Below are 10,311 nucleotides of genomic sequence, written 5' to 3'. Positions count from 1 at the left end.
GTCCAAGACCAGACAAGACCAGACCAGCAAGGATTTGAGTAACTAAAACATTTGAGGTTTGTGTGGTGACACACATCTGTAATCCCAGTACTTGGGAGGTGGAGGAAAGTAGATCAGGGGTGCAAGGCTAACCTGGGCTACATGAGACCTGTCTCAACAAAAAGAAAAGCACATTTAGTCTCTTTCTTAAATTGAGGGTGTTTTATGTAACTGATATGAAGTTTCTTTTGCTTTTCCAAGAAAATGCAAGTATTGGACAGATTAGAGCAGGAACAGCTCTGACCTTGGGGTGAATGTCCTCCTGAGGGCCTTGGCTGGTTAATCAATAGTAAAGCAATTCTGGAGCCTGATTAAGAAAAATTAGTCAGCTAAGGTGGTTCATCCCTGTAAATAAAAATAAACCCCAGTACTTGGGAGGTTGAGGCAGGAGAATTGGGCTATAGTAATGAGTTCCAGGCTAGTCTGGACCACAGAGTGAGACCCTGGGAATATAACATAACTGTTGCAGCTTCTTTATTTGGGCATGCAAAGTAAGTAGACAATGCTGTTTTGTTTTTGTTGTTTTAAGCAAACAAACCAGAAAAGTCAGGGGCTGGAGATATGTTCCAGCACTTAAGAGTGCTTGCTGCTCTTCCAGAGGACCAAAGTCCAGTTCTCAGCACCCACACCAGGCAACTCACAATCACCTGTAACTCCAGCACTGGAGGATGAAATGCTGGCGTCTGGCTTTCTGTCCCAGTCAGTGTTCTATTGCTGTGAAGAGACACCATGACCATGGCAACTCTTCTAAAGGAAAACATTTCACTGGGGCTGGCTTATAGTTTCAGAGGTTTAATCCTTTATCCTCATGGTGGGAAGCATGGCAGCATGCAGGCAGACATGGTGCTGGAGAGGCAGCTGAGAGTTCTCTGTCTGGGTCCAAAGGCAGCAAGAAGAGGAATACACTGGCCTGGCTTGAGCCCTTGAAACCTCAACAAGACCAAGGCCACACCTCCTATGCTGGTGACCAAGCATTCTAATCTATAAGCTAAGGAGGGCCGTTCAAACCACCACACCTGCTTACACTCATGTAACACAAAATAAAAATTAAATACTTAAAAAGCAATATCAAAGTCAGGCTTGGTGGCACACATCTTTAATCCAAGCACTTGAGAGAGAGAAAGAAAAGCAGATTTCTGAGTTCGAGGCCAGCCTGGTCTACAGAGAGAGTTCCAGGACAACCATAGCTATGCAGAGAAATCCTGTCTCCAAAACAAAACAAAATGAGATATTGAAACATATCTCTTACAAATACCTCATTGTTACTCATGTTATTGTTGTTATTATGCTGGGGATGAAATCCAGGACCTAAGGCATGCTTTAAAAAAAAATGTACCGATGAACAATAGCAAGCAGTACTAAGTTAAATTAATTGTATTTACTTATGTGTGTGGTGGAAGGTGCATGTCACAGTGGGTGCCTGGAGGTCGGAGAACAACTTGTAGGAATTACTTCTCTCCTGCTTTGTGGGTCCCGGGGATCCAGCTCAGGGCCTCCAGCTTGGCAGCAGGCACGTTCACCTACTGAGCCATCCCACTGGCCCGAGATTTTATCTTTAAAGTTTTGATTTGTGTGTGTGAATGTGTGTCCAAGTACCTGCTGGGGTCAGAAGGTGTCATCAGATCCTCTGTAGCTGGAGTGTGAGTAGGTGCTGGGGATTGAACTTAGGTCCTTTGGAAGGATAGTGAGTGCTCTTAGCCACTGAGCCATCTATCCGGCCTCCTCCTGACCCTTTTAATGGTGGGAAGTTTGTGGAGAAGCTGCTGCTCTGGCTGCTGGCCCACTTAATTCTCTTCAGCTTCCCTGCAGGTGGTGTGAAGAGGCACGCACCTCCCTGTGCATCTGGTGGCGGTGCCTGGCTTCCTGGTTTTTCTGCGTTAGTTTAAGTCTGGCAAGTCTGATGCCCTTGTCAGAAGTAGTTCCGCCCAGTTTTGTGGGAACGGAGCCAGGGACTTGAAAGAGCTGATTGCAATCTGGAAGACTAACGCTGACGAGGCTCATCTGGGCCTTTCTTGTTTAGTCTTCATTTCGATTCAAAGGTCTTCCTGAAAATGGCCTCAGCTCCTGCCTCATCCTTCAGTCTTTTTTGTTTACATTCTGAGCCTGATTGCCTTTTTCCTTTTTATTGGATTAATTCTCTGGGTTTTGCATTTGAAAGAGCTCTGCTGGGACAGTTGTTACAGCAGCTGAAAGCCAAGTCTGTATGACTCATTGTAGATGGGGCGGGAGCATACTGAGTTAAAACAGGACACCCCCATATGTGTGTGTGTGAAATATGTGCAGCAGGTGTGTGTGTGAAGTATGTGCAGCAGCTGTTTTCACTGGGTTTCTCCTTTCTGTGACCAGATAACTCAAGGGAGCAAGGGCTCGTTTTGGCTCAAGGTTTTAGGGGGTCATGTAATTGGGAGGCACTCCTGGCCATGGAGACAGGAGTGTGAAGCTGCTGGCTCACATCCAGGTGGCTCAGAAGGCAGGTATTCATCCTCTGCTGGCTTTCTCCTCTGTCCCCATCTAGCCCAGCCCCCAGGCCATGGGACTGTGCTGTCCACACCCAGTTTAAGTGTCTTCTCTGACACACCCAGAGTTGTGTCTCACTAAATAGATAAATGCCTGGTGTGTTTATTTAATCAGGTTGAAAATTAACTGTCACACTTGGGGTGTCAAGAGAGGTTCACCAGGTGTAGGAGTTTGAATGTAGAGTTGGCCGCCATAAGCTCAGGGAATAGTACTATTAGGAAGTGTGTCTTTGTTGGAGTAGGTATGGCTTTGTTGGAGGAAGTGTGTGTGTGTGTGTGTGTGTGTGTGTGTGTGTGTGTGTGTGTGTGTGTGTGTGTGTTTGAGGTTTCCTATGCTCAAGATACCGCCCAGTGTCACATTCCACTTCCTGTTGCCTTCTGATCAAGATGTAGCCAGCACCATGTCTGCCTGCACACCACTGTGCTCCCTGCCATGATGATAAAGGACTGAACCTCTGAACTGTAAGCTGCCACCTCAATTAAATGCTTTCCTTTATAAGAGTTGCCATGGTCATGGTGTCTCTTCAGAGCAGTAGAAACTCTGACTAAGACACAGGATCTCTGTCTTTTTTTTTTTTAAGATTTATTTATTATGTATACAGCATGTATCCCTGCAGGCCAGAAGAGGGCCCCAGATCTCATTACAGGTGGTTGTGAGTCATCATGTGGTTGCTGGGAATTGAACTCAGGACCTCTGGAAGAACAGCCAGTGCTCCTAACCACTGAGCCATCTCTCCAGCTCCTGTGCTTGGCTTTTCCACGTGGGTTCTGAGGCCAGAAGTCAGGTCTTCACGCTTCGTGTCAGGCTCCCTAGGCTACTTTTCATCTTTATTTTCTTCTTTCTCTCCTTCCCCACCTCCTGTCTCTCTTTTTGAGGAGTGTCTCGTGTAGCCCAGGCTGGTCTTGAACTTGCTACATAGCAGAGGATGCCCCTGAGGTCCTGATCGTCTTGCCTCCAACAGCAAGGTGCTGGTATTCCAAGAATGAGTGCACCCTCACACCTGGCTTTGTTTACTTTTGATTTGGGGACAGGATCTCACCACATTGCCCAGGCTGGCCTTGAGCTGTGCTGTGTTGCAGTTTCGGTAGACTTGGGGTTGATGTTACCCACTGAGGGGGAGGTCTGCCTCACAGTTGAATTTCCCAGAATCCCCTGAGGCCCAGCCCCAGGCCATGATGCTAAAAGACTGATAGCCTCCAGGTCTGGTGCTGGTTGATGGCCTGTGCCTTTGCATGCAGAGTCCTCGATGCTGCATGTTGGAAACTGCAAGGTGTCCCAGGGGGAAACCAATTTAAAGCCAGACATGCCTGCAAGTACTAACACTTTGCCTGGAGATGAGAAGATAGAGCCTGCCTCCGAAAGGTCTCCCTGAAGAGATAAAAAATGACCTGGGTCACAGAGTGGATTTCATTTCGTTAGAAGAAGAATGAGATTGAAAATATTTCAAGGCAATGATGAACCTTTAATGCTTACATCAAGCAAAAAAGGCTGTGGTCAGCCAGGCAGCAGTGGAGCACGCCTTTAATCCCAGCACTCGGGAAGCAGAGCCAGGTGGGCCTGGTTTACAGCACAAGATTCAGGACAGGCACCAAAACTATGCAGAGAAACCCTGTCTCAAAAAACCAAAAAACCAACAAACAAAAAAGACTGTGGTCACAGGTGTTGGGGGAGGTAATGATGGGAGGGTGTGGGGAGCACAGTGTGGGGAGCACAGTGTGGGGCTTCTGGCGGCGCCACTTGTAGGAGACGGGGAAGTGGGAATCGGAGAGATCAGAGAGTCTCGTGGGTGGTGGAGATGCCCACAGGAGTCTGGACACTGGTGTAGCTGTTGTCCCGTGTTTCCAGGGGGCCTGTGGACTCGGGAGCACAGCGTAACTCCAGTTCCCTCCCCTGTGGCCCAGACGCTGCTTCTTTGTCAAGGGTCAATCTAGAACTCTAAAGTGGGCTTGACATTGGGAATTGGATCTTTTCTCGTGCACGTGTGTGTGTGTGTGTGTGTGGTGTGGTGTGTGTGTGTGTGTGTGTGTGTGCAGGCCCTTAACCTTGGATGTCACTTAAGTGTCATACACCTTGTTGTTTTTGTTTGTTTGTTTTGTTTTGTTTTTTGAGGCAGAATTTTTCTGCATAACCCGGGTGCCTCTGCCACCACCAGCACCTGTCCCACCTTTTTGTTTTAATAAACACTTTTTCTTCTGTCTCTGTTTGCCTGCACACCAGAAGAGGGCACCAGATCTCATTTACAGATGGTTGTGAGCTACCATGTGGTTGCTGGGAATTGAACTCAGGACCTCTGGAAGAGAAGCTAGTGCTCTTAACCTCTGAGCCATCTCTCCAGCCCCCTAGTGCTTGAATTAAAGGTGTGCATCATCACCGCCTTCCTTGAAATTTTATTTTTTATGAGCTGCATTTAGTTTATGTATATGAGTATGTAGGTGCACCATGTGTGTTCATTGCCCACAGAGGTTAGAAGAGAGTGTTGGATCCCCTGAACTGGAGTTACAGAGTTGTGAGCTGCCATGTGGGTGTTTTGAACTGAACCCCCGTTCTCTGCAAGATCAACAAGTGCTCTTAACTGCTGGGCCATCACTCAAGTCCCGGGCCGCCCCCTTTTTAAAGATGAGGTCTTACTATATATCTGTTTGGCCTGGAACTTGCTCTGTAGACCAGGCTGGCCTTGAATTCTCTTTGTAGTCTGGGAGGACACTGAAATTCTGATCTTCCTGCCTCTGCTTCCCAAGTGCTGAATTACAGGCATGTTCTACCATTTCTGGTTTATGCACTGCTGGGCTGAACCTAGTGCTTTATGCATGCAAGGAAAACATTCTACCCACCGAGTCCAGCCCAGCCCTAGCCCCCGCCCCAACCCCAACCCTCCTAGGGTCTTTATAAAAAGGAGAAAGTGGATCAGAGTTAGAGAAATTTGATGTCAGTTGGAAAGATCAGGGAGAGGTGGAGAGAAGACAGAGGACTGGAAGCGAGGACCTTTGGCTTTAAGATGAAAGAACCACAGACCAAGAAAACCAGAGCCTTCCTGAGCCGCCGGACAGCACAGCCTGCTACCCTGCTTCTAACTCCGTGAGGCCTACCCTGGAGAACTGGAGCATAGAAATGTAAGAAAGTATGTAATTTTTTAGACAAGATGTTGCTCTGTAGCCCTGCCTGGCCTAGAGCTCTGTGTAATTCAATGTAGCCTTGACTGTCAGCAATCCTCCTGCCTCCATCTCCTTAAGTGCTGGGATTACAGACAAGCACCCACACTCTAGTATTTTTGTGCTGTTTTAAGCTACTAAAGAGTTTATTGTTGTTGTTGTTGTTGTTTTGGTTTTTTGAGACAGGGTTTCTCTGTGTAGCTTTGCGCCTTTCCTGGATCTCATTCTGTAGACTAGGCTGGCCTCGAACTCACAAAGATCCGCCTGCCTCTGCCTCCCAAGTGTGCCACCACTGCCCGGCTGCTACTAAAGAGTTTTGTGGAGACTTGTTAGTCACAGATTCGTACAGTGGCTCTGAGTTCCTATGTGTCCTGAACTCACGCACATGCACTTGCCCCCTTCTGGGGGGCATATTGAACTCAGGGCCTTACGAGTCCTGGGTACATGCTCTATGGCTATATAAACTGGGTATGGTGGCACACAATTATAGTGCCAGCGTTCAGGAGTCAGATGCACGATTTGAGGCCAGCCTAGGCTATAGACTCAATAAACCAAACCAAACCAAATTTATTCCAAATGCCTGGGGAAACGTCTCAGCCATGGCTCTCCAGCTCCAAGTCACTCAGGCTCTTTCCAGCCTCAGTGTGCAGAAACCAGGTCTTGGTAGAGAGGACGGTGCATATCCTTCCATGCCCTGCAGAGGGCAGCCAACCCTTGGGATCTGTTTTTGTCCGTTTGCCCCAGGATGAGACTCAACTCAAGGCCTGGGATGGAAGAGGTGTTGAACCTGCAGAGTAAATCCACACATAAAGCAAACCTCAACTCAGCTCAAAGGGAGCTGCTCTCGTACTTGCATCTCCTGCTCTTAGGTCTCCGGGGTGTCACTTGGCCTGTGGCTTGTCTTCTGATGTCCTGGTGAATCCCCGAGTTTATAGGTTGTTCTTAGGAAGGAAGGGCTTGTAAAATGGCTCAGTGAGACTGTCCTGAAGCCCCTGCATGAGAAGGAAAATGTTGTGTGCCAGAATCCCTGGCATCCTCTGCTCTGGTGATACACAGTCGAAGAAGAGACTTAGACGCCTTCACCCTGATCAGGGTGGCACTCTCCAGGGACCGTGATCTGCTGCTCCCAGTGCCTTTCCAGTTCCTGCAAGCTCCAGGGCAGGTGGGCAAGAGGGGGTGGGTGGGTGGTGGAACCTCTGGAAAGGGGTGCTAAGATCCTGGCTGGCCTCAGCAGGTGGTGTTCGTTGCTAAGGAACGGGAGGCCTTAGGGGTGCTCTGCAGGTGAGTGGGATCCCTTGCCAGCTGTCTGACTTTGCAGTTCTGTTCCCCTTGGAGCACACAGGGGGAGGTGCAGGTGAGGGGTGGTTACCCAGATCTACCCACCTCTGTAACACATGGAGCACTCGCCCCAGGCTAACCAGGGCCCAGGTGGGACCATGAGTTGACTGCCCTCCAGTTCTTCCAAAGTCTGAGATTCTTTCTCCCCTGAGAGGCCTGCTCCAGTCTCTGTGTGGGCTGGGATTTGGGTTTATGAAGGTAGTGGTGGTGCTGGGGATTGAATCCAGGGCCTGTGCATGCTAAATAAGCACTCTGCCACACTCCCTAGTGGTCGCCTTCCCCTCTCCTCCTCTTCCTTCTCCTCCTCTTCCTCCTCCTCCTCTTCCTCCTCCTCCTCCTCCTTCTATTCTTCTTGTTATTGCTGGATGTGGTGGCACACACCTTTAATTCCAGCACTTGGGAGTCAGAAGATGAAAGATGTCTGAGTTCAAGGTTAGCCTGATCTGCATAGCAAATTTCAAGCCAGCCAGGAATGCATAGTGAGACCCTCCCTTCCTCAAAACCAAAAGTTATTCTTTGACAGTTTCATATGTGTATATAATGTATTACATCATGTATTTTGGTCACCCTCCCCCATTATGCTCTCATTTTTCTCCTGCTTGCTGAACCGCTTCTTCCCAACAAAGGCCCTCTTTGCTTCCTCTATGTGCATGTGTGCGTGAATGTGTGTGCACCTGTGTCTGTTTGTGTGCATGTGTGTGTGAGTGTGTGGTGTGTGTGTGCACCTGTGTTTGTGTGTGTGTGTGTGTGTGTGTGTGTGTGTGTGTGTGTGAGAGAGAGAGAGAGAGAGAGAGAGAGAGAGAGGAATAGAGAGAGAGAGGGAGAGAGAGAGAGAGGGGGGAGGGGCCCCCTGAGTTTAGGGTTGCTTGCATGAGCATGAGTTATGAGTCATTTAGTGGAGCCTGAGCAACTTTTCAGTGGCTACACCATGGAAGAAACTAACTCCCTGCCCCCCCCCGCCCGCCCCCCCCCTCCAGCAACCACTAAGTGCTAATAACTCCTGCGGAGGGGCGGGGCCTCGTGAGCCTCTTCACCCACAATGGAATACTGACAACTCACTGTGTGCAGGTAAAGCAGAGCTGCTCCTGAGTCCATGAATGCAGCAGCCACGCCCTGTCGAAGGAAGACAGCATCTCACAGCATCCTTCCCCAGCCTCCATCTTAGTTCGTCTTCTGCAGGATTCCTGAGGGCAGGGTCTTGACACAGCCATTAGGAGCCAAACAGGAGGGAGACAACCTCCTGGGTCAGTGCTCTCTCACTTTCTTCTGAGGCCAATTCTAGAGCAGCTTGGAATCATTCACTCTTAACCCTCAGGCGCCCTGACCAGCCGCTCACCAGGGCGTCCACTGCTGGTGGGCGCTGAAGTTTTGGCCCCTTGTCCAGAAGCAAAGATGGCCCAGACATGATGATGCTCCTCCAGGTTACTCTGGTGGGAGAGGGGGACTTGAGGACAAACTGAAGTTCAAGTTACAGACTGCCACTCCTCAGATGTCATCCTGGATGACAGTTCCAACCATCCTGGGACTCACTTTCATCTAGCTACAACATGGGAGAAATGGCTTCTTGACAGGGTCCTCATGTTCCCCTTTCAGGGTGCTCAGACCATCTTTTCCTGGGGCACCGAAGAGATGGGCAGAGAGGAAACTATCAATGTGCGCAGTGAGTGGACACTTCATCTCAACTCCTGGGAGGAGGGTTCATGTTGACAAATGCCCACCTAGATGGAAGTGCTGTAGATCTCTCTCTCCGGCAGTGGATCCCAGGAGAGTGTTGGGGAGAGCTAGGAGTCAATGCAGGAACAGTGGGAGGGGATGTCAGCTGGTCTGTGATGTCTGCTCTAAACCTCTGCATCAGCACTCCTGATCCTAGAGCATTTCTGCGGGGGGCCCAACCAAGCAGCACGATGAAATCATCCACTTCACACACACACACACACACACACACACACACACACACACACACACACACACACCCCCGCCTCTGCAGGTGGAAACAGAAGTGCTGGGGCGCATGCTCTTGCAGGGGCTATAAATGGAAGAGGAGGGCAGGACCCTGGGCTTTGCTTCCCTGGGGCATGGGGCCTAGGTGTCAGAATGAGGCAAAGCTGGAAGAAGCAGGGACTCAGGAAGCTCGCTGCAAGGCCTTCCTGGGACATGTGCATCTCTGGTTTCATGATCCCAACCCCCACTTTCCCCCAGGGGCATCCAGGACAAAGGGGAAGTGAATTTGTACATAAGGGGAAGTAAGTGGGGAGCGGGGAGGCTAGACTTCTCTGAGGGGACCCAGGACTTCTGTCAACTCCAGGTCCAAACCTCTATGTTGTTTATATTGCTTGGGTTTAGTGGAGTCTTTTTTTTAAGATTTATTTATTTATTAGATATACAGTGTTCCGTCTGCATGTATCCCTGCAGGCCAGAAGAGGGCGCCAGATTTTCGTTACAGATGGTTGTGAGTTACTACATGGTTGCTGGGAATTGAACTCAGGACCTCTGGAAGAGCAGTCGGTGCTCTTAACCTCTGAGCCATCTCTCCAGCCCCCGATTTAGTGGATTCTTACTGTTCATAGATATTAGTCTTATAGATGTGAAGAAAATACTCAATTTTCAAAATTTCTCTGCAACAAAACACTATGGATGTCTAACTGCCACTGAATGGCAAGTGTCATGGACACAAGTCTTGAGAGGTTGGGGTCAGCTCACCCTCTTCTTTTTCTTGCCTGACTCAGGCCCTCCTATGCCTGCACCTGATTTTCCTCCCCCTCCCCACGCTCCCTGCACCCTTGAGAGGCCTAGGCAGCCCTACGGCTGTGTCCTGGCCCACCAGCCTCTGACTTCCCGTGGCTGCTGCTTCTGCACGTGCTCCTCTCTCTGGGGGGGGGCGGGCAGAGACTCCTCCTCTTACCATTTGACATCAGGCATGGGTGGTCCTGGCCTTTCAGGACTGAGCAAAGGACACGGCCACTGATAGACCACAAACTACACACACATGCGTGTGTGCGTGCACACGTGCACACACACGCAGGCATGCACTCTCTGGAAGGCAGCCGTCCCACACCAAGCATTCAGATGGCTCCACTAGAGGCAAGAGTCTTCAGTCTCTTCTAGCTCTGGTGGCCCCTTGGCTTATAGCTGCATCACTTGGGTCTCGGCTTGTGTCACGTGACCCTGTGGTCCTCCCTCCCCAATGTCCCCGCCCTTTCTCTAAGGGACTTTGAGTTGAACTTAAGCCCAACTGGAAGAGCCAGGCTGGTTTGGTAAGAATTTTATA

General features: G+C 49.8%; 1 long non-coding RNA gene across 2 annotated transcripts; it reads right to left on the bottom strand.

The window, feature by feature from the left end:
* Window positions 1-491: 491 nt before the first annotated feature.
* LOC128122294 (uncharacterized) lies at window positions 492-9,297 on the bottom strand. 2 transcript variants are annotated; one of them, XR_008222390.1, is made up of 2 exons: window positions 8,103-9,297; window positions 492-7,438 (listed from the first exon to the last, which is right to left on the bottom strand). It is a non-coding gene; the product is annotated as an uncharacterized LOC128122294 (long non-coding RNA). The 2 variants fall into 2 exon arrangements; XR_008222389.1 differs by having other exon boundaries at window positions 492-6,697.
* Window positions 9,298-10,311: the final 1,014 nt, after the last annotated feature.

This window comes from Peromyscus californicus, unplaced genomic scaffold (assembly GCF_007827085.1).
Source record: "Peromyscus californicus insignis strain IS unplaced genomic scaffold, ASM782708v3 Scaffold_3__1_contigs__length_106647218, whole genome shotgun sequence".
NCBI classification, from domain to species: Eukaryota; Metazoa; Chordata; class Mammalia; order Rodentia; family Cricetidae; genus Peromyscus; species Peromyscus californicus.
Note: the sequence above shows the minus strand (reverse complement) of the source record. Positions and strands in the feature narration are given on the sequence as shown.